This window comes from Mesoplodon mirus, assembly GCF_964341445.2.
Source record: "Mesoplodon mirus genome assembly, contig: HAP1_SCAFFOLD_530, whole genome shotgun sequence".
NCBI lineage: Eukaryota > Metazoa > Chordata > Mammalia > Artiodactyla > Ziphiidae > Mesoplodon > Mesoplodon mirus.
Genome location: NW_028295473.1, coordinates 176,600 through 200,114, shown reverse-complemented (window position 1 = coordinate 200,114; position 23,515 = coordinate 176,600). Strand labels below are relative to the sequence as shown.

At 49.5% G+C, this 23,515-nt stretch overlaps 2 pseudogenes across 2 annotated transcripts; both read right to left on the bottom strand.

Moving 5' to 3' along the window:
- Positions 1 to 672: 672 nt before the first annotated feature.
- On the bottom strand, positions 673 to 10,626 carry LOC309797435 (dipeptidase 2-like; annotated as a pseudogene). Its single transcript has 7 exons — positions 10,467 to 10,626; positions 10,086 to 10,205; positions 9,721 to 9,862; positions 9,350 to 9,419; positions 9,053 to 9,229; positions 8,589 to 8,673; positions 673 to 956 (listed from the first exon to the last, which is right to left on the bottom strand). The product of its transcript is annotated as a dipeptidase 2-like (transcript).
- Positions 10,627 to 12,705: 2,079 nt separating this feature from the next.
- LOC309797434 (dipeptidase 2-like) lies at positions 12,706 to 23,408 on the bottom strand (annotated as a pseudogene). The gene is made up of 9 exons: positions 23,355 to 23,408; positions 22,996 to 23,207; positions 22,500 to 22,669; positions 22,119 to 22,238; positions 21,754 to 21,895; positions 21,383 to 21,452; positions 21,086 to 21,262; positions 20,622 to 20,706; positions 12,706 to 12,989 (listed from the first exon to the last, which is right to left on the bottom strand). The product of its transcript is annotated as a dipeptidase 2-like (transcript).
- Positions 23,409 to 23,515: the final 107 nt, after the last annotated feature.

Sequence of the window (23,515 nt, the reverse complement as noted above, 5' to 3'; positions counted from 1 at the left end):
TGGCTGACCTTCTGGCCAGGATCCCTCCTACCTCAGCGTGGAAGGCCCGGCCTCGTGGAGAAGTATAGGTTCTGAGGAAAGACCTGGCACCTGGGTTCTGCTGCTACACTTGCCTTATCTCGTGGCCCTTGTGGCTCTAGCTTTCCCAGAAACCTCAAGGGCTTAAGTGCCTGTGCTTACTCAGAGGCTGCACGCCATTCCCCATTGCCAGCCTCAGGCCCTCCCCCTAGCTGCCTCCTCTAGAGACCCCCTCTCCTCAACACACACACACACACACACACACACACACACACACACACACACACACTCTCTCTCTCTCTCTCTCTCTCTCTCTCTCTCTCTGGGGATGTGCCTTCTCACAGAAGCTCAACCACAGAGATGCTTTAGGGACTGTGCCCAAACTCCTTCATCCCCAGCCTCTCAAGTTTTTGCTGTGATCCCTGGCACCCCCTGGAGCTGTTCCACCTTTGGAACCTTTCCCAGGTGGCAGGAGTGCCTAGCACAGGGGTAGTGACCTAAGTCTGAGCACTGGCGACCCTAGAAATGTGTTACACACAAACATTTTATTGAGCAGTAAGGGACCCCACTGGGGACAGAAAGGGCTGGCAGTAAAGGAGCATGTGAACCTCGGGGCAGGGTGCATGCTGCTTGACTCTCCATCCTGTTCTTGCTTCAGGGAGCAGGTCCACCATGCTCCAATCGCCGGTTTTTGGGTCTGGAGCAGCCCAGCTCTTCGTCCGAACTTTCTGAAGAGTGCTTTCGTTTGGGCGCACGTCTGGGGACTGGCTTCACTGCTTCCACCTTTGCTGGTGGGGCCAAAGGAACATCCCCGTAGGCCCGGTAGCCACCAACCAGGCAGTATGTCTCCCCATGCCAGCCCAACTGCGTTTCTCCACACCCTCGGTAGAGGACATGGTAGTGCCCGGGTGTGGGAGGACAAACGGGAGCCACTGCTGCTGCAAAGAAAAGCAGAACTGATCAGTCACTTGTGCTGTGCACAGTCTCCTGCCACAATTTCCCCCTCTCATGTCTCTCCCAGTTTCTGGCTGAAGACCTTTAATCTACTTGACATCCAAAACACAGCCTTGGCCCATCACCTCTATGAGTCCCTAGAGAAGGGACACTGGCTGCAAAAGCAATCCCTAGCGCCTACGGCTGCAGCAGATGAGGAAGTCTCTTCACCGTTTCCAGGGAAAACAGTAGAACCCGAAAGAAATTGCACTCATGATCCTCTCCATCTCTCCCTTCCACAACAGAGAAAACATTTCTTGCAGTCTGTCACTTCTGAGGCTTTAATGGAAATGTCTTTCAAGTTTTGGAAAGAAATAATCTAATACAAATTTGTTAAGAACCCCTCTCACCTTGGCAACCCCTCTTGGGCCCCAGTTATACCGCCTGTTTCAACCACACTGAACTCTAGCCCTCTGGTACTTTTATCTAGATTAGAACAAGGCTGAATACTGAGGCAGAGTGATCAGGAGACTCAGAACCGGGGTCTGGGTACCAAGTCTAGGCTCACATCAACGCAGCCTCCTGGGACACCATCTCCTCAGCCCTCCCGTCTCATTAGCACTTCATCACCCCCCCCTTCATTCTTCCGGTCTTCCCATCAATATGGCACCACCCTGTCCCCGAGTACTCAGCAACTCAGTATGGGATGTGTCTGAGAGGACCGATAGAGATGTCTGCATGACAGCACAGAGGTGCCTGGGTTTGAAGGTGTGCTTCTAATTGTGGCCCTGTTCCTCAAACTGCTCCATTTACCGTTTGCCAACAAAAATGCACTTGTCTTTTGCTAAGAGGCCATTCAGGAAAGGGTCTGAATGGAAGCATCCTGTAGCCCAAAGGGGAAGGCTACATTATAAAGCTTAGAACCGTCCTGCACACTTGTCCAGGGATGACCTTTCACTTGTCCTCAGCAGTGAGCCCTGTGGGTCCCTGAAGGTGTCCCAGGTCACTGGTATTACTTACATGTGGGAGTGTGCTCAGTTGTACATAGTTGGCAGGCCCCACAAAAACATGTGCCAGCCAGGTGAGGTGGATTGTATCCCATACCTCCTGTGGAGGTGGCCGGTCTGGGTGTACCTGCTGCACTGCCCAGCCAGGGAACAGAGCACAGGGTTGAGTATATATAGCCTATGAAGTCAGACATTGTCTCTGATAGTCAGAGAAACTTCCCTACCAGTCCTCCACCAGATACGAATCTGTTTGGTTGTCAGTTACCATGGAATCTGTTACCGTGGAATCTGTGAGAAGGCCTGTGAGGGCATCACTACCCAGTGAGGTCATATATGGAACCTGTGACTTGAGGGGCAGGCTTCAGGAGGAGGGGCAGTTTTTTGGAGGAGAACAGGGTAGAGGCAGAGGTACTCTGCCTGGCCCCTCACAGCTGGGCCTCCCCACCAATGCCGTAGTCTAGTAGACACCCCAGGTGGGGCGTGCTGGTGGTCTGGCACAGCCCCAGGGGCCACAGGAGGGCAAGAGAGACCCACATTCTGTGATTGGCTTGAGAGGCAAGATTAAGGTAAGAGACAGCTAGGTTGTATGGCACTTAGCCTAAGAGGCAGAGATTTGTGTGGACAGGGGAATCAGGGAAGGCTCCTTTGCAGTGGGCCTGAAGGACAAGTGAGATTTGGACCCATGGGGAAGAGAGGGAAGACATTCCAGTTTGGAAGAATAAAAGCAAAGACACACTCTTCTCGACCTTGTCCTGCCCCCAATATAAATTCATCGCACCCTGAAATTTTTACAACTGAGGACTTAAAGAAACCAAGAGGTTAAGGGGCCTTCGCAGTGGTACACAGGTAGTGGAGAGGTGTTCTGCTCAATGGTTAGGTTCATGTCGGGGCTCCGGGTTTACAGCTGATAGGAATATGAGGACAAGCTCCTGCCATTTCAAACATTTCCAAGTGATACTGAGAGAGATGTTAAAGGTGCAAAATGCGGGTGCTGAATGACCTCACAAAGTGGGAATGGTGGGCCCATTTGAACATGAAATTGAAAACAAATTCATGACAAAAGGACATAATACAAAATGACAACATAATCACTCCAGGCCCCTCTCCCCTAGAAGTAAAAGTCATTAGAATCCTCTGTCTCTCCACCATGAAAGGATGAGATAAAGACTCAGCAGCAGCCCCCGTGAGAAACATGGTCAACAGTGTGAAGAGGTGTTACTCAGACGATTTGGTCCGCCTCAGAGAAGGAAAGAGACAACTCTGCCCTTAGCCTGATCAGGCCCACAGGAAGCAAGCACATTTGGGGCAGCCTCTGATAGTGTGGCAATGAGAGAGAACCTTCTTTAGGAGGGGGACTCCCTGTTGCCCGACCCCCACCCTGAAAAAGCAAAGATGGGACACTCGTTTAATGGGGCTGTTGCAGAGGCGTTGTTCCCAGGAGGTAGAGACTGCTTCGACTACCATTTTAGAGGTTGGGCCACCGTGGTTGAGAAGCACAGCACCTTCTCTTCCTAAACTGCTTGAATCAGCGGGTACACGTTAGGACAGACGAAGTCAGGCCTCATTGGAGCGGACTGCCTTTGGGAGTGGTAGAATGTAAACTGTGAAAGGGAATGCTCTGGAGGAGGTTTGTCATGGCAGGTGGGCCAGCATGAGACCATTCAGATTCTCCACGGCTCCAGAGATTACTTGACTGGGAGCATCCCTGTGATGTGGCGGGGGGACTCCTACCTTAACAGGACCTGGCTGGGCATCTGGGGAAGGCGGAATAAACGGTTTATTAACTTACGAGAGCGAGAGACTCACAAAAGCACCGAGAAAGACTTGTACCTGGATTCTTGAGCCAACCCTAAGAAAACTTATCTAGATCTGGAGTAGGGCTCGGGAGGCTGCACTTTTAAGCTTCCTGGGCAGTCCCACCACAGTGGTCCATGGATAGAGTGACCAAATTATTGTGAGTTCTTGGTTGCTTTGGGGAGTCAAAGTGGGCAATATTAAAAACTGCAGCAGGCATACGTATAAACAGGGAATATTCAAGGCAAACAGAGGTGTATAGTTATTCTGTGCATGAATCAGGTTTGGGAAGAGCTAGCCTGGTGGTTAAAGAACACAACCCTTATGACAGACAGACCAGATTCTGTCCTACTTACTTGTGTGATTTTTGACCAAGTTCTTTTATCCTTCTGACTGTTTCTTCATATGGAAAAGAGCGATGGCTGTACATTTAGCACAATATTCTCTTTTGGCAAAAGTTGCTCTGGGTCCATTTGTGTTCTCCGCAACTGAATCCTTTCCAGTGTGCAAGCATTTTTAAGTTGTTTGGTGAAGTATTACATGGGACTTTCAACTGTTCATTACTTTGGGCAAAGCTTATGTAGTGCTGCAGAGACTAGAACCCATGCAGAGGTAGTGAGAGGATGTTATAAGCTTATTCTGCCGGTTGATACAAAAGTTTAACCTTTTCTCCTCTTCCTCCACCTGCCGCCAAGACATGAGAAAGAAGGCAGAGCCTGGAAATGCACACCAGGCAATACTTCTGTGTCAGTTTGCCTTTTATTCCTCTGCCAGTACTTCCCAGAGAGATTTCACCAAAAGTGCCTAAGCTTGCCATGGCCATTGTTGTGAAGGAAGTTTCTCTCTATTGCTAGTCACATCCCCTTTTCCTTCTCCTGGGGACTTAATGGATGTTTGGGGGCAGGAACTAAAATTTAAACTAAAAGGTAAAAAACAAAAAAACAAAAAACAAAACAAAAGAAAAAACAAGTGTTCTTTTTGTAACATCTTTATTGGAGTATAATGGCTTTACAATGGTGTGTTAGTTTCTGCTTTATACCAAAGTGAATCAGTTATACATAAGTTCCTATATCTTTCCCTCTTGCATCTCCCTCACTCCCACCCTCCCTATCCCACCCCTCTAGGTGGTCACAAAGCACCGAGCTGATCTCTCTGTGCTATGCGGCTGCTTCCCACTAGCTATCCATTTTACGTTTGGTAGTGTACATATGTCCATGCCACTCTCTCACTTTGTCATGGCTTACCCTTCGCCCTCCCCATATCCCCAAGTCCATTCTCTAGTAGGTCTGTGTCTTTATTCCTGTCTTACCCCTAGGTTCTTCATGACATTTTTTTTCTTAAATTCCATATATATATATGTGTTAGCATACGGTATTTGTCTTTGTCTTTCTGACTTCCTTCACTCTGTATGACAGACTCTAGGTCCATCCGCCTCATTACAAATAGCTCAATTTCGTTTCTTTTTATGGCTGAGTAATATTCCACTGAATATGTGTGTCACATCTTCTTTATCCATTCATCTGACGATGGACACTGAGGTTGTTTCCATCTCCTGGCTATTGTAAATAGAGCTGCAATGAACATTTTGGTACATGACTCCTTTTGAATTCTGGTTTTCTCAGGGTATAGGCCCAGTAGTGGGATTGCTGGGTCATATGGTAGTTCTATTTGTAGTTTTTTTAAGGAACCTCCATACTGCTCTCCCTAGTGGCTGTACCAATTTCCACTCCCACCAACAGTGTAGGAGCGTTCCGTTTTCTCCACATCCTCTCCAGCATTTATTGTTTGTAGATTTTTTGATGATGGCCATTCTGACCGGTGTGAGGTGATACCTCCTTGTAGTGTTGATTTGCATTTCTCTCATAATTCGTGATGTTGAGCATCTTTTCACGTGTTTGTTGGCCATCTTTGGAGAAATGTCTGTTTAGGTCTTCCGTCCATGGTTTCATTGGGTTGTTTTTTTTGATATTGATCTGCATGAGTTGCTTATATAGTTTACAAATTTATTTATGTTTATATTTTTTGGAGATGAATCCCTTGTCAGTTGCTTCGTTTGCAACTATTTTCTCCCATTCTGAGGGTTGTCAGAGTCCAGAGTCTTGAGTGTTCCCCCAGTATCCAACTTGGACAAGTGTACAAATAGTGGTGGTCTAAATGATGTAGAGAGATGAATAGTGGAAGTTAAGTATTGAAGGTAAAATTAATCGTTCAGTAACATCACATAATTAATTTTAAGTGTCCATGTTATACTTGGGCAGAGTTGTTCAGTTGGCAATTAGTTAAGTTTGTAAGAGACTCAGGAGAGAGAGATGTAAGTTTTAGGTCAAGATCTGTGATATATATGGTGGCTGGAATCACAAGAGTAGATGAGACCATCTATCAAGGGCAGAAGAGAGCTTCTGAGAAATACACATCTCTTGGCAGAGGGCAGAGTGAGAGTGCCCAGTGAAAGAGATAAGGATGTCCAGAGGCAGGAGGAAGAAGTAGCAGGTTAAGATGCTACTGTTGTGAAGGTGAAAGATTTTTCTGAGATGCCAAGTTTGATCAACAAAATCAACTATTGCTGAAAGGTGACAGAATGACCAAACAATATTCACTCAGTTTAATCACAAACTAAATGTTGGTGAATGCAATTCCAGTGCAGATAAGTAAGAAGAAAAGAGCAAAATTGTGTGAGTCACGAGGTACATAAAGATAAGAAAATACAGACAATGAGAATAAATACAAGTTTTGATAAACTGCACTGTGAAATTAGGAAGAGAGAAAAGGTAACTAGAGAATTACTTGGCATCAAGCAAGAGTAATTTTTAATGGGAGGGAGGCAGCTTTTTAATGGGAGGGGGCCAAAATACAATCGCTAAAGAGGAAAACCTTAACAATACCAATGAGGTGGGAAAATGAATGGAAGATACTGAGGAAGTGAGACTAGGTATTTATACACTATGTCGAAAAGCTCTTCTTGGACGTAAAGAGAAGAAGGTAGTTTGGGGTGTTTTTGCTTTATAGTCTGTGTTTTCTCTGTGAAATAAAAGTTTGATGGGAGGTGATGTCACCTCGAGATAGCACTCATCAAATATCCTATGTGCTTATCTACATTTTTCATCCTCCTTTGTAGTTCAACTGTTTTCCTTTGATTCGTTGTGGCCAGTGGCAAAGAAGCAGAATCAAGTGTATCACTTCTGGGCTGAGGTCATTAGGAGCCAGTGTCCCTCTTGTCTGGTCCTCTGCTATTGTGACATGGGAGGTCAAATAGTCCAGATGAGGTGGCTGCAAGATGGATCAGGACCATGTGATCTGTAAGGGCTTTACTCAGTAGAGAAATAACGTACTCGTATTTTCCACTGAGATTCCTGTGTTCAATAGATCTGCCTATGAGAGCTCAGAGAGCATAGTGAAGGCTGAAATGACAAAGAGGGAGAGATGTTGGTAACAGATGGAAGGCGCCTGGCAGATAATATATTAAATGGTAAACAAAGCTGCTGGAGTAAGAGAGAGAGTATATAAGAGATGAGAAGAAGGCCAACTGTATGTAGTATCTAACGCTAAGGAGTGAGGAGAGTAACAACTGAAAACTAAAAATAAAAAGAATGATCAGAAAGAAGCTAGGTGGTATGCCAACAGAAATCATAAGATTGCTATAAAACATAAAGGAAGGTAGTTTTAAAAGAAGCACCATCTAATGGAGTCAGTTGTTTCCCAAAGGCAAAATGCTATGGGAACTGAAAATAAAGCATCTGATTGGATGGCTAAACTTTTATGAACAAAAGTGGAACCACTTCAGGAAAGTCATGGGAGAAGACGCTGTGTTACAGTGGGGAGAGTAATCAATATATTGTGAGGAAAGGTGCCTTCATTTGCAAGAAATGCCAATTAAGAAGTGAAGACAGCATTTAAAGGGAAGGGATAATGTAAGAAAATTAAAAAAAAAATTTAAGGAAACTTGAATAACTCGTAGACAAAGAGGGAGGTATTAGTGAAAGACTGAAAATCAGAGAAAGCTATCTTAAGTTGTTGTTATGGACTGAATTGTGTCCCCCGAAAAATTATATGTTGAAGCCCCTCCTAAATTGACTGTAGAAGATAGGAGATAGGTCCTTTAGGGAGGTAACTGAAGTTAACTGAAGTCATAAGGGTGAGGTAATAATCTGACAGGGACTGATGGTGTCCTTATAAGAAGGGGAATAGATTCCAGAGATCTCTCTCCCTCTGCTCGTAGAGGAAAGGCCGTGTGAGGACACTGCAAGAAGACAGCCGTCAGCAAGCCAGGAAGATTGTTCTCACCAGAAACCAATTCTTATGGTATTCAGTACCTTAATCTTGGACTTCCACCCTCCAGAACTGTGAGAAAATAAATTTCTGCTGTGGAAGTCGTTCAGTCTATAGTATTTCACTATAACAGCCCAACCAGACTAATACATATCTTTATGTACACTGCAATATACAGAAGCTAAACAATGATTGTGAGCCTGAGATTACATCTTGAACAGAAGTGTAATGATGCTTGTGGTACTCACAACTTCACGAATTTTGTCAGAAAGATGTGAAAAAAAGTCAGTCAACCAACGGTTCTGATAGTGGATATTTTCTTTATGTGTTTGACATAAAGCAGTGTCTGACAGCCTCCCTGATACCCATCCGTATCGCAGTTTTGATTCTGTGGCTCCAGTTCCACATGGCACCAAGGTGCTGTGTACTGTCCATTCTTGGGTTTTTGGGTGCTGTACCTATTGCCAATAGGTGGGTCAAACCACTGGGGCTCTTCTGAAGTCCTCCCTAAATTTGGACCCAGCTTCAGCTCCAAATCCGAGTTTTCAGAGAGCCCAGGGTGAGGCTCGCCTGCCACAGTAGACACGTTGGCTAACGGGTTGCACTGCAGCACCCACTCGGACAAGGGCACCATCACGATGCCACCGTTCTTCTTCTGTAGGGGCGGACCCGTGGCCAGTCAGCTTGGCCCCCAGCACAGCCAGCTGCCTGTTCACTCTCTCGGCCCCTGTGAGGAAGGTGTTCAGCCCTGGCTGTGAGGTCAGAGTCATCTCCTCTCTGGGTTTGTGTGAATGGAGGAGCCGCAGCCCTGGTCTGGGTGGTGTGTTGGCCCTGGGTTTCCGGGTTTGGAGGAGTATCTTACCACCTAGACCCCCACCTAGGGCTGAAGAGTTCAGGGGCTGTGGACCGTGGGTTTTGGGGGCAGAAGATATTTAACCTGGCGTTTGAGGAAATGGAGGGAGAAGAGGCTCAGGTTCAAGGGCTCCTGGTTTGAATCTCTTGCTTTAGGTTTGAGGGCCAGGGCAGTCTCTCACCAGAAGCTGCAGGATATCATCAGGAACATTGCGAGTGTTCTTGCACAGACCCCGGGCAGCTGAGTGGGAGAAGATGACAGGTGCCTGTGACACTTGTAGGGCTCGCCGTGCCGCAGCATCCGAGACATGGGCCAAGTCCACCATCATGCCCAGGCGGTTCATTTCTGCCACCACCTTCTGCAGGGACAGGATGGGGAGAGGGCATGAGGGCTGCATTTATCTTGTGTGTATTTATCTGTAGGGAACAGGCAGGGCTGTACATTCATGTGGGGCAGGGTATGGAAGCCGGGTCCTTACCTCGCCAAAGCTGGTGAGCCGACTGACATTGCTGTAGAAGGGGTGGATACCCTTTGCTGAGCTCTGTGCTCTGCAGGATGGCCAGGAGGCAGTCTGACTGGTGGCCATGACTTGGCTACAAGAGCGTAGAAAGAGGTTGTGTCGAACCATCTACACCTGCAACTCCCTGATGCAAGAGGAGGGACCCAAACTGGGCTGTGCCTGGCAGTAGGAGGGCCCTTCTGGGGATTCAGTCTTGTTCTGCAAACCTCCATTCCCCTCCCAACCCCAGGTTCAGGGCTGGATCCCAGGGATAAACTTGCTTTGGGCCCCAGCGTGATCTTGGGCAGACCCCTGCCTCACTGGGCCCTTACCATCTGCACTGTGCTCACCAGGGCGTGTTGCAGGTGTGGGTGAGTGTCACGTAGCGCACACCCAGCGCATAGAAGGTACGCAAGATGGAGAGGCTCCTGTCCAGTGAGTGGCCGCCCTCCACACCAATGAGGCTAGCCAACTTCCGGGTATTGTTGAGAGCTGGGGGCAGGTAGGTCAGATGATCATTTTCAGAGGCAGGGGTAGCTAACTGAAGTCCCTAACACCTACCACGACCAGTCTCTTTACCATTTTGTTTTGTTTTTTTGGCCGTGCCACGCAGCATGAGGGCTCTTAGTTCCCCCACCGGGGATCCAACCCGAGGCCCCTGCAGTGGAAGCGTGGAGTCTTCACCTCTGGACTACCAGGGAAGTCCCCCGGCTACCTTTAACTGAGGTCACAAGCTCCAGCTCAGAATAGGAGGCACACATGGGGCAGATGAGGTGAACTTGCTCCAGGGTGAGGCGCACAGCATCGCGTTCGTGGGTCCGGCATGGGACGTAGGCTCACCAGAACTGAGGGAAGGCAAGGGCTTAGTTTGGGCTTTGGAGCTCCTTGGGCTTCTCATAGCCTCCTCAGCTGGCACAACACTCAGTGTGCCCAGAAGTCCCATGTAATGCGTTGCTTTTTCTGTGGTACTTGGATGCCCGTCAGGTTGGCTCACTGTGACCCCTGTTCCCCCAGCATCCATGGCATGGCACTTTCTAGGTCACTATGGTAACTTAGTTCCAATGTGACTAACCTGTGGTCTCTGAGGCCCCCAAACTGCCCCACATTCCCCAGCAGCCATGGTGGCACCTTGTGTGTCCCTGGGCACCCACGAGATCATTTTTCAGCCTGTCCACGCTGGTCTGGCCATGGCTGAAATTGCGCAGATTAACATCCTGTAGCCCGTGGTGGTAAAACTGCCTCAGGACCAGGGGCATGTCGTTGTGGCTGGAGGGAGGTCAAGGCAAATAGGTGGGCTCCTTAGGTCTTGGGATGAGGCAGGACACATTGCCTGGCCTGGGCCAGCCTGTGGGTCCCCCACCTCCCACTGTCACACAGACTATACTAGGAGCAGCTGAGGCCTGGGCTGAGGGGTTCCCACCAGGGAGGGGATGACAGAGAAGGGGAAGGGCATCCATAGATGATGGAGAGGACATCCAGGGGTGGTGGGAGGGAGCCTCCCCACTAGCTCTGCATGCTCCGGACCTCCTGCCCTGCCCGGGGCCAGGCTAGGCCCCCAGCGGCCCCCAGCAGCCGGCACACACTGCAGCCACCCGTCCACAAGCGGGAAGTCCTGCATCAGGGCCCGCGTGCGCTCCCGCGGACTTGGGGTTCTGGAGGTGCCCGGCGTGGTCTTCACGGGTAACCGGCCGCAGCAGCAGACCCAGCAGGAGCAGCAGACACAGCAGAGGCCGCTGGCTGAGTGCGCGGGGACCATCGAGGCGGGCAGAGGCGGGTCTGAGAGGGGCGGGCAGTGGGGTTCTGCCTGTCGACACAGGGCACCCAGCGTCGCGGCCTCGCGAGGGGGGCGGTTTGAGGGAGGGGATACAGAGTCTCAGGACCCTCGCAGAGAGCCGCGATCCGGGAAGCCCAGAAGCCACAGGGCAGCAGTGCCCTCCCGCCCCCTGCTCACAGGCAGCTCCTGCGGGCTAAGCTGGCCTCTGCGGAGAGCCCACTCGCCTCCCATCGTGGGTTCCCTCCACCCCTGCCCCTCTTCCCACTCCCACTGCTCCGAGGGGGCGCCCTAGGTTGCTCTCCCCGGCCTGTAACCTTCCTGTCCAAGCTGGGGTGCTTCTCTCAGAGGGCCACCTTCAGCCCGAGGCCTCCCGGGAGCACACCTCATCCCCATCTGCCTGCAGCCGGCCCCACCCACCCTGAGGGCTGCGTGCCAGTGCCTCTGTGGCCACAAGTGCTCTGGGCTCCCGGTTTCCCGGGACTGGGCCATGAGGGCTTGTGTGGGGGAAGAGATAGTTTCTGGAAATGGGGGGGTGGGGGGTAACCATGTGAGCTCTGGATTCAGGAAGGGGTCCTCTGCCCCCGATCTTCTCTCTCCACCTACTTGACTCCCCAACCTGCATGACCATTCTCTGGGGACTTCAACTAGCGCCTGGGAACTATCAGGAACCTCCCCCACTTCTGTCAGCCAGCCTCAGGAAAGAGCGCCCTCAGGAGTCGCTACACCTCCCCAGGGCCTGAATAGAGGGACTTTGGGGATGTGAACTGAACGACCTTCTGGGGAGAGTCAGCGACCCTTTTACTCAACAGAGCAGGAAGCCAGTCAGCAGGCTATTTGAGTGGAAGGAAATGAAGTGATTTCCATGGCAGCAGAGTCCCCACCGCAGCAATCTTCCTCCCAGAGCTGCTGGCTGACCTTCTGGCCAGGATCCCTCCTACCTCAGCGTGGAAGGCCCGGCCTCGTGGAGAAGTATAGGTTCTGAGGAAAGACCTGGCACCTGGGTTCTGCTGCTACACTTGCCTTATCTCGTGGCCCTTGTGGCTCTAGCTTTCCCAGAAACCTCAAGGGCTTAAGTGCCTGTGCTTACTCAGAGGCTGCACGCCATTCCCCATTGCCAGCCTCAGGCCCTCCCCCTAGCTGCCTCCTCTAGAGACCCCCTCTCCTCAACACACACACACACACACACACACACACACTCTCTCTCTCTCTCTCTCTCTCTCTCTCTCTCTCTGGGGATGTGCCTTCTCACAGAAGCTCAACCACAGAGATGCTTTAGGGACTGTGCCCAAACTCCTTCATCCCCAGCCTCTCAAGTTTTTGCTGTGATCCCTGGCACCCCCTGGAGCTGTTCCACCTTTGGAACCTTTCCCAGGTGGCAGGAGTGCCTAGCACAGGGCTAGTGACCTAAGTCTGAGCACTGGTGACCCTAGAAATGTGTTACACACAAACATTTTATTGAGCAGTAAGGGACCCCACTGGGGACAGAAAGGGCTGGCAGTAAAGGAGCATGTGAACCTCGGGGCAGGGTGCATGCTGCTTGACTCTCCATCCTGTTCTTGCTTCAGGGAGCAGGTCCACCATGCTCCAATCGCCGGTTTTTGGGTCTGGAGCAGCCCAGCTCTTCGTCCGAACTTTCTGAAGAGTGCTTTCGTTTGGGCGCACGTCTGGGGACTGGCTTCACTGCTTCCACCTTTGCTGGTGGGGCCAAAGGAACATCCCCGTAGGCCCGGTAGCCACCAACCAGGCAGTATGTCTCCCCATGCCAGCCCAACTGCGTTTCTCCACACCCTCGGTAGAGGACATGGTAGTGCCCGGGTGTGGGAGGACAAACGGGAGCCACTGCTGCTGCAAAGAAAATCAGAACTGATCAGTCACTTGTGCTGTGCACAGTCTCCTGCCACAATTTCCCCCTCTCATGTCTCTCCCAGTTTCTGGCTGAAGACCTTTAATCTACTTGACATCCAAAACACAGCCTTGGCCCATCACCTCTATGAGTCCCTAGAGAAGGGACACTGGCTGCAAAAGCAATCCCTAGCGCCTACGGCTGCAGCAGATGAGGAAGTCTCTTCACCGTTTCCAGGGAAAACAGTAGAACCCGAAAGAAATTGCACTCATGATCCTCTCCATCTCTCCCTTCCACAACAGAGAAAACATTTCTTGCAGTCTGTCACTTCTGAGGCTTTAATGGAAATGTCTTTCAAGTTTTGGAAAGAAATAATCTAATACAAATTTGTTAAGAACCCCTCTCACCTTGGCAACCCCTCTTGGGCCCCAGTTATACCGCCTGTTTCAACCACACTGAACTCTAGCCCTCTGGTACTTTTATCTAGATTAGAACAAGGCTAAATACTGAGGCAGAGTGATCAGGAGACTCAGAACCGGGGTCTGGGTACCAAGTCTAGGCTCACATCAACGCAGCCTCCTGGGACACCATCTCCTCAGCCCTCCCGTCTCATTAGCACTTCATCACCCCCCCCTTCATTCTTCCGGTCTTCCCATCAATATGGCACCACCCTGTCCCCGAGTACTCAGCAACTCAGTATGGGATGTGTCTGAGAGGACCGATAGAGATGTCTGCATGACAGCACAGAGGTGCCTGGGTTTGAAGGTGTGCTTCTAATTGTGGCCCTGTTCCTCAAACTGCTCCATTTACCGTTTGCCAACAAAAATGCACTTGTCTTTTGCTAAGAGGCCATTCAGGAAAGGGCCTGAATGGAAGCATCCTGTAGCCCAAAGGGGAAGGCTACATTATAAAGCTTAGAACCGTCCTGCACACTTGTCCAGGGATGACCTTTCACTTGTCCTCAGCAGTGAGCCCTGTGGGTCCCTGAAGGTGTCCCAGGTCACTGGTATTACTTACATGTGGGAGTGTGCTCAGTTGTACATAGTTGGCAGGCCCCACAAAAACATGTGCCAGCCAGGTGAGGTGGATTGTATCCCATACCTCCTGTGGAGGTGGCCGGTCTGGGTGTACCTGCTGCACTGCCCAGCCAGGGAACAGAGCATAGGGTTGAGTATATATAGCCTATGAAGTCAGACATTGTCTCTGATAGTCAGAGAAACTTCCCTACCAGTCCTCCACCAGATACGAATCTGTTTGGTTGTCAGTTACCATGGAATCTGTTACCGTGGAATCTGTGAGAAGGCCTGTGAGGGCATCACTACCCAGTGAGGTCATATATGGAACCTGTGACTTGAGGGGCAGGCTTCAGGAGGAGGGGCAGTTTTTTGGAGGAGAACAGGGTAGAGGCAGAGGTACTCTGCCTGGCCCCTCACAGCTGGGCCTCCCCACCAATGCCGTAGTCTAGTAGACACCCCAGGTGGGGCGTGCTGGTGGTCTGGCACAGCCCCAGGGGCCACAGGAGGGCAAGAGAGACCCACATTCTGTGATTGGCTTGAGAGGCAAGATTAAGGTAAGAGACAGCTAGGTTGTATGGCACTTAGCCTAAGAGGCAGAGATTTGTGTGGACAGGGGAATCAGGGAAGGCTCCTTTGCAGTGGGCCTGAAGGACAAGTGAGATTTGGACCCATGGGGAAGAGAGGGAAGACATTCCAGTTTGGAAGAATAAAAGCAAAGACACACTCTTCTCGACCTTGTCCTGCCCCCAATATAAATTCATCGCACCCTGAAATTTTTACAACTGAGGACTTAAAGAAACCAAGAGGTTAAGGGGCCTTCGCAGTGGTACACAGGTAGTGGAGAGGTGTTCTGCTCAATGGTTAGGTTCATGTCGGGGCTCCGGGTTTACAGCTGATAGGAATATGAGGACAAGCTCCTGCCATTTCAAACATTTCCAAGTGATACTGAGAGAGATGTTAAAGGTGCAAAATGCGGGTGCTGAATGACCTCACAAAGTGGGAATGGTGGGCCCATTTGAACATGAAATTGAAAACAAATTCATGACAAAAGGACATAATACAAAATGACAACATAATCACTCCAGGCCCCTCTCCCCTAGAAGTAAAAGTCATTAGAATCCTCTGTCTCTCCACCATGAAAGGATGAGATAAAGACTCAGCAGCAGCCCCCGTGAGAAACATGGTCAACAGTGTGAAGAGGTGTTACTCAGACGATTTGGTCCGCCTCAGAGAAGGAAAGAGACAACTCTGCCCTTAGCCTGATCAGGCCCACAGGAAGCAAGCACATTTGGGGCAGCCTCTGATAGTGTGGCAATGAGAGAGAACCTTCTTTAGGAGGGGGACTCCCTGTTGCCCGACCCCCACCCTGAAAAAGCAAAGATGGGACATTCGTTTAATGGGGCTGTTGCAGAGGCGTTGTTCCCAGGAGGTAGAGACTGCTTCGACTACCATTTTAGAGGTTGGGCCACCGTGGTTGAGAAGCACAGCACCTTCTCTTCCTAAACTGCTTGAATCAGCGGGTACACGTTAGGACAGACGAAGTCAGGCCTCATTGGAGCGGACTGCCTTTGGGAGTGGTAGAATGTAAACTGTGAAAGGGAATGCTCTGGAGGAGGTTTGTCATGGCAGGTGGGCCAGCATGAGACCATTCAGATTCTCCACGGCTCCAGAGATTACTTGACTGGGAGCATCCCTGTGATGTGGCGGGGGGACTCCTACCTTAACAGGACCTGGCTGGGCATCTGGGGAAGGCGGAATAAACGGTTTATTAACTTACGAGAGCGAGAGACTCACAAAAGCACCGAGAAAGACTTGTACCTGGATTCTTGAGCCAACCCTAAGAAAACTTATCTAGATCTGGAGTAGGGCTCGGGAGGCTGCACTTTTAAGCTTCCTGGGCAGTCCCACCACAGTGGTCCATGGATAGAGTGACCAAATTATTGTGAGTTCTTGGTTGCTTTGGGGAGTCAAAGTGGGCAATATTAAAAACTGCAGCAGGCATACGTATAAACAGGGAATATTCAAGGCAAACAGAGGTGTATAGTTATTCTGTGCATGAATCAGGTTTGGGAAAAGCTAGCCTGGTGGTTAAAGAACACAACCCTTATGACAGACAGACCAGATTCTGTCCTACTTACTTGTGTGATTTTTGACCAAGTTCTTTTATCCTTCTGACTGTTTCTTCATATGGAAAAGAGCGATGGCTGTACATTTAGCACAATATTCTCTTTTGGCAAAAGTTGCTCTGGGTCCATTTGTGTTCTCCGCAACTGAATCCTTTCCAGTGTGCAAGCATTTTTAAGTTGTTTGGTGAAGTATTACATTGGACTTTCAACTGTTCATTACTTTGGGCAAAGCTTATGTAGTGCTGCAGAGACTAGAACCCATGCAGAGGTAGTGAGAGGATGTTATAAGCTTATTCTGCCGGTTGATACAAAAGTTTAACCTTTTCTCCTCTTCCTCCACCTGCCGCCAAGACATGAGAAAGAAGGCAGAGCCTGGAAATGCACACCAGGCAATACTTCTGTGTCAGTTTGCCTTTTATTCCTCTGCCAGTACTTCCCAGAGAGATTTCACCAAAAGTGCCTAAGCTTGCCATGGCCATTGTTGTGAAGGAAGTTTCTCTCTATTGCTAGTCACATCCCCTTTTCCTTCTCCTGGGGACTTAATGGATGTTTGGGGGCAGGAACTAAAATTTAAACTAAAAGGTAAAAAACAAAAAAACAAAAAACAAAACAAAAGAAAAAACAAGTGTTCTTTTTGTAACATCTTTATTGGAGTATAATGGCTTTACAATGGTGTGTTAGTTTCTGCTTTATACCAAAGTGAATCAGTTATACATAAGTTCCTATATCTTTCCCTCTTGCATCTCCCTCACTCCCACCCTCCCTATCCCACCCCTCTAGGTGGTCACAAAGCACCGAGCTGATCTCTCTGTGCTATGCGGCTGCTTCCCACTAGCTATCCATTTTACGTTTGGTAGTGTACATATGTCCATGCCACTCTCTCACTTTGTCATGGCTTACCCTTCGCCCTCCCCATATCCCCAAGTCCATTCTCTAGTAGGTCTGTGTCTTTATTCCTGTCTTACCCCTAGGTTCTTCATGACATTTTTTTTCTTAAATTCCATATATATATATGTGTTAGCATACGGTATTTGTCTTTGTCTTTCTGACTTCCTTCACTCTGTATGACAGACTCTAGGTCCATCCGCCTCATTACAAATAGCTCAATTTCGTTTCTTTTTATGGCTGAGTAATATTCCACTGAATATGTGTGTCACATCTTCTTTATCCATTCATCTGACGATGGACACTGAGGTTGTTTCCATCTCCTGGCTATTGTAAATAGAGCTGCAATGAACATTTTGGTACATGACTCCTTTTGAATTCTGGTTTTCTCAGGGTATAGGCCCAGTAGTGGGATTGCTGGGTCATATGGTAGTTCTATTTGTAGTTTTTTTAAGGAACCTCCATACTGCTCTCCCTAGTGGCTGTACCAATTTCCACTCCCACCAACAGTGTAGGAGCGTTCCGTTTTCTCCACATCCTCTCCAGCATTTATTGTTTGTAGATTTTTTGATGATGGCCATTCTGACCGGTGTGAGGTGATACCTCCTTGTAGTGTTGATTTGCATTTCTCTCATAATTCGTGATGTTGAGCATCTTTTCACGTGTTTGTTGGCCATCTTTGGAGAAATGTCTGTTTAGGTCTTCCGTCCATTGTTTCATTGGGTTGTTTTTTTTGATATTGATCTGCATGAGTTGCTTATATAGTTTACAAATTTATTTATGTTTATATTTTTTGGAGATGAATCCCTTGTCAGTTGCTTCGTTTGCAACTATTTTCTCCCATTCTGAGGGTTGTCAGAGTCCAGAGTCTTGAGTGTTCCCCCAGTATCCAACTTGGACAAGTGTACAAATAGTGGTGGTCTAAATGATGTAGAGAGATGAATAGTGGAAGTTAAGTATTGAAGGTAAAATTAATCGTTCAGTAACATCACATAATTAATTTTAAGTGTCCATGTTATACTTGGGCAGAGTTGTTCAGTTGGCAATTAGTTAAGTTTGTAAGAGACTCAGGAGAGAGAGATGTAAGTTTTAGGTCAAGATCTGTGATATATATGGTGGCTGGAATCACAAGAGTAGATGAGACCATCTATCAAGGGCAGAAGAGAGCTTCTGAGAAATACACATCTCTTGGCAGAGGGCAGAGTGAGAGTGCCCAGTGAAAGAGATAAGGATGTCCAGAGGCAGGAGGAAGAAGTAGCAGGTTAAGATGCTACTGTTGTGAAGGTGAAAGATTTTTCTGAGATGCCAAGTTTGATCAACAAAATCAACTATTGCTGAAAGGTGACAGAATGACCAAACAATATTCACTCAGTTTAATCACAAACTAAATGTTGGTGAATGCAATTCCAGTGCAGATAAGTAAGAAGAAAAGAGCAAAATTGTGTGAGTCACGAGGTACATAAAGATAAGAAAATACAGACAATGAGAATAAATACAAGTTTTGATAAACTGCACTGTGAAATTAGGAAGAGAGAAAAGGTAACTAGAGAATTACTTGGCATCAAGCAAGAGTAATTTTTAATGGGAGGGAGGCAGCTTTTTAATGGGAGGGGGCCAAAATACAATCGCTAAAGAGGAAAACCTTAACAATACCAATGAGGTGGGAAAATGAATGGAAGATACTGAGGAAGTGAGACTAGGTATTTATACACTATGTCGAAAAGCTCTTCTTGGACGTAAAGAGAAGAAGGTAGTTTGGGGTGTTTTTGCTTTATAGTCTGTGTTTTCTCTGTGAAATAAAAGTTTGATGGGAGGTGATGTCACCTCGAGATAGCACTCATCAAATATCCTATGTGCTTATCTACATTTTTCATCCTCCTTTGTAGTTCAACTGTTTTCCTTTGATTCGTTGTGGCCAGTGGCAAAGAAGCAGAATCAAGTGTATCACTTCTGAGCTGAGGTCATTAGGAGCCAGTGTCCCTCTTGTCTGGTCCTCTGCTATTGTGACATGGGAGGTCAAATAGTCCAGATGAGGTGGCTGCAAGATGGATCAGGACCATGTGATCTGTAAGGGCTTTACTCAGTAGAGAAATAACGTACTCGTATTTTCCACTGAGATTCCTGTGTTCAATAGATCTGCCTATGAGAGCTCAGAGAGCATAGCGAAGGCTGAAATGACAAAGAGGGAGAGATGTTGGTAACAGATGGAAGGCGCCTGGCAGATAATATATTAAATGGTAAACAAAGCTGCTGGAGTAAGAGAGAGAGTATATAAGAGATGAGAAGAAGGCCAACTGTATGTAGTATCTGACGCTAAGGAGTGAGGAGAGAAACAACTGAAAACTAAAAATAAAAAGAATGATCAGAAAGAAGCTAGGTGGTATGCCAACAGAAATCATAAGATTGCTATAAAACATAAAGGAAGGTAGTTTTAAAAGAAGCACCATCTAATGGAGTCAGTTGTTTCCCAAAGGCAAAATGCTATGGGAACTGAAAATAAAGCATCTGATTGGATGGCTAAACTTTTATGAACAAAAGTGGAACCACTTCAGGAAAGTCATGGGAGAAGACGCTGTGTTACAGTGGGGAGAGTAATCAATATATTGTGAGGAAAGGTGCCTTCATTTGCAAGAAATGCCAATTAAGAAGTGAAGACAGCATTTAAAGGGAAGGGATAATGTAAGAAAATTAAAAAAAAAATTTAAGGAAACTTGAATAACTCGTAGACAAAGAGGGAGGTATTAGTGAAAGACTGAAAATCAGAGAAAGCTATCTTAAGTTGTTGTTATGGACTGAATTGTGTCCCCCGAAAAATTATATGTTGAAGCCCCTCCTAAGTTGACTGTAGAAGATAGGAGATAGGTCCTTTAGGGAGGTAACTGAAGTTAACTGAAGTCATAAGGGTGAGGTAATAATCTGACAGGGACTGATGGTGTCCTTATAAGAAGGGGAATAGATTCCAGAGATCTCTCTCCCTCTGCTCGTAGAGGAAAGGCCGTGTGAGGACACTGCAAGAAGACAGCCGTCAGCAAGCCAGGAAGATTGTTCTCACCAGAAACCAATTCTTATGGTATTCAGTACCTTAATCTTGGACTTCCACCCTCCAGAACTGTGAGAAAATAAATTTCTGCTGTGGAAGTCGTTCAGTCTATAGTATTTCACTATAACAGCCCAACCAGACTAATACAGACCTTTATGTACACTGCAATATACAGAAGCTAAACAGTGATTGTGAGCCTGAGATTACATCTTGAACAGAAGTGTAATGACGCTTGTGGTACTCACAACTTCACGAATTTTGTCAGAAAGATGTGAAAAAAAGTCAGTCAACCAACGGTTCTGATAGTGGATATTTTCTTTATGTGTTTGACATAAAGCAGTGTCTGACAGCCTCCCTGATACCCATCCGTATCGCAGTTTTGATTCTGTGGCTCCAGTTCCACATGGCACCAAGGTGCTGTGTACTGTCCATTCTTGGGTTTTTGGGTGCTGTACCTATTGCCAATAGGTGGGTCAAACCACTGGGGCTCTTCTGAAGTCCTCCCTAAATTTGGACCCAGCTTCAGCTCCAAATCCGAGTTTTCAGAGAGCCCAGGGTGAGGCTCGCCTGCCACAGTAGACACGTTGGCTAACGGGTTGCACTGCAGCACCCACTCGGACAAGGGCACCATCACGATGCCACCGTTCTTCTTCTGTAGGGGCGGACCCGTGGCCAGTCAGCTTGGCCCCCAGCACAGCCAGCTGCCTGTTCACTCTCTCGGCCCCTGTGAGGAAGGTGTTCAGCCCTGGCTGTGAGGTCAGAGTCATCTCCTCTCTGGGTTTGTGTGAATGGAGGAGCCGCAGCCCTGGTCTGGGTGGTGTGTTGGCCCTGGGTTTCCGGGTTTGGAGGAGTATCTTACCACCTAGACCCCCACCTAGGGCTGAAGAGTTCAGGGGCTGTGGACCGTGGGTTTTGGGGGCAGAAGATATTTAACCTGGCGTTTGAGGAAATGGAGGGAGAAGAGGCTCAGGTTCAAGGGCTCCTGGTTTGAATCTCTTGCTTTAGGTTTGAGGGCCAGGGCAGTCTCTCACCAGAAGCTGCAGGATATCATCAGGAACATTGCGAGTGTTCTTGCACATACCCCGGGCAGCTGAGTGGGAGAAGATGACAGGTGCCTGTGACACTTGGAGGGCTCGCCGTGCCGCAGCATCCGAGACATGGGCCAAGTCCACCATCATGCCCAGGCGGTTCATTTCTGCCACCACCTTCTGCAGGGACAGGATGGGGAGAGGGCATGAGGGCTGCATTTATCTTGTGTGTATTTATCTGTAGGGAACAGGCAGGGCTGTACATTCATGTGGGGCAGGGTATGGAAGCCGGGTCCTTACCTCGCCAAAGCTGGTGAGCCGACTGACATTGCTGTAGAAGGGGTGGATACCCTTTGCTGAGCTCTGTGCTCTGCAGGATGGCCAGGAGGCAGTCTGACTGGTGGCCATGACTTGGCTACAAGAGCGTAGAAAGAGGTTGTGTCGAACCGTCTACACCTGCAACTCCCTGATGCAAGAGGAGGGACCCAAACTGGGCTGTGCCTGGCAGTAGGAGGGCCCTTCTGGGGATTCAGTCTTGTTCTGCAAACCTCCATTCCCCTCCCAACCCCAGGTTCAGGGCTGGATCCCAGGGATAAACTTGCTTTGGGCCCCAGCGTGATCTTGGGCAGATCCCTGCCTCACTGGGCCCTTACCATCTGCACTGTGCTCACCAGGGCGTGTTGCAGGTGTGGGTGAGTGTCACGTAGCGCACACCCAGCGCATAGAAGGTACGCAAGATGGAGAGGCTCCTGTCCAGTGAGTGGCCGCCCTCCACACCAATGAGGCTAGCCAACTTCCGGGTATTGTTGAGAGCTGGGGGCAGGTAGGTCAGATGATCATTTTCAGAGGCAGGGGTAGCTAACTGAAGTCCCTAACACCTACCACGACCAGTCTCTTTACCATTTTGTTTTGTTTTTTTGGCCGTGCCACGCAGCATGAGGGCTCTTAGTTCCCCCACCGGGGATCCAACCCGAGGCCCCTGCAGTGGAAGCGTGGAGTCTTCACCTCTGGACTACCAGGGAAGTCCCCCGGCTACCTTTAACTGAGGTCACAAGCTCCAGCTCAGAATAGGAGGCACACATGGGGCAGATGAGGTGAACTTGCTCCAGGGTGAGGCGCACAGCATCGCGTTCGTGGGTCCGGCATGGGACGCAGGCTCACCAGAACTGAGGGAAGGCAAGGGCTTAGTTTGGGCTTTGGAGCTCCTTGGGCTTCTCATAGCCTCCTCAGCTGGCACAACACTCAGTGTGCCCAGAAGTCCCATGTAATGCGTTGCTTTTCCTGTGGTACATGGATGCCCGTCAGGTTGGCTCACTGTGACCCCTGTTCCCCCAGCATCCATGGCATGGCACTTTCTAGGTCACTATGGTAACTTAGTTCCAATGTGACTAACCTGTGGTCTCTGAGGCCCCCAAACTGCCCCACATTCCCCAGCAGCCATGGTGGCACCTTGTGTGTCCCTGGGCACCCACGAGATCATTTTTCAGCCTGTCCACGCTGGTCTGGCCATGGCTGAAATTGCGCAGATTAACATCCTGTAGCCCGTGGTGGTAAAACTGCCTCAGGACCAGGGGCATGTCGTTGTGGCTGGAGGGAGGTCAAGGCAAATAGGTGGGCTCCTTAGGTCTTGGGATGAGGCAGGACACATTGCCTGGCCTGGGCCAGCCTGTGGGTCCCCCACCTCCCACTGTCACACAGACTATACTAGGAGCAGCTGAGGCCTGGGCTGAGGGGTTCCCACCAGGGAGGGGATGACAGAGAAGGGGAAGGGCATCCATAGATGATGGAGAGGACATCCAGGGGTGGTGGGAGGGAGCCTCCCCACTAGCTCTGCATGCTCCGGACCTCCTGCCCTGCCCGGGGCCAGGCTAGGCCCCCAGCGGCCCCCAGCAGCCGGCACACACTGCAGCCACCCGTCCACAAGCGGGAAGTCCCGCATCAGGGCCCGCGTGCGCTCCCGCGGACTTGGGGTTCTGGAGGTGCCCGGCGTGGTCTTCACGGGTAACCGGCCGCAGCAGCAGACCCAGCAGGAGCAGCAGACACAGCAGAGGCCGCTGGCTGAGTGCGCGGGGACCATCGAGGCGGGCAGAGGCGGGTCTGAGAGGGGCGGGCAGTGGGGTTCTGCCTGTCGACACAGGGCACCCAGCGTCGCGGCCTCGCGAGGGGGGCGGTTTGAGGGAGGGGATACAGAGTCTCAGGACCCTCGCAGAGAGCCGCGATCCGGCAAGCCCAGAAGCCACAGGGCAGCAGTGCCCTCCCGCCCCCTGCTCACAGGCAGCTCCTGCGGGCTAAGCTGGCCTCTGCGGAGAGCCCACTCGCCTCCCATCGTGGGTTCCCTCCACCCCTGCCCCTCTTCCCACTCCCACTGCTCCGAGGGGGCGCCCTAGGTTGCTCTCCCCGGCCTGTAACCTTCCTGTCCAAGCTGGGGTGCTT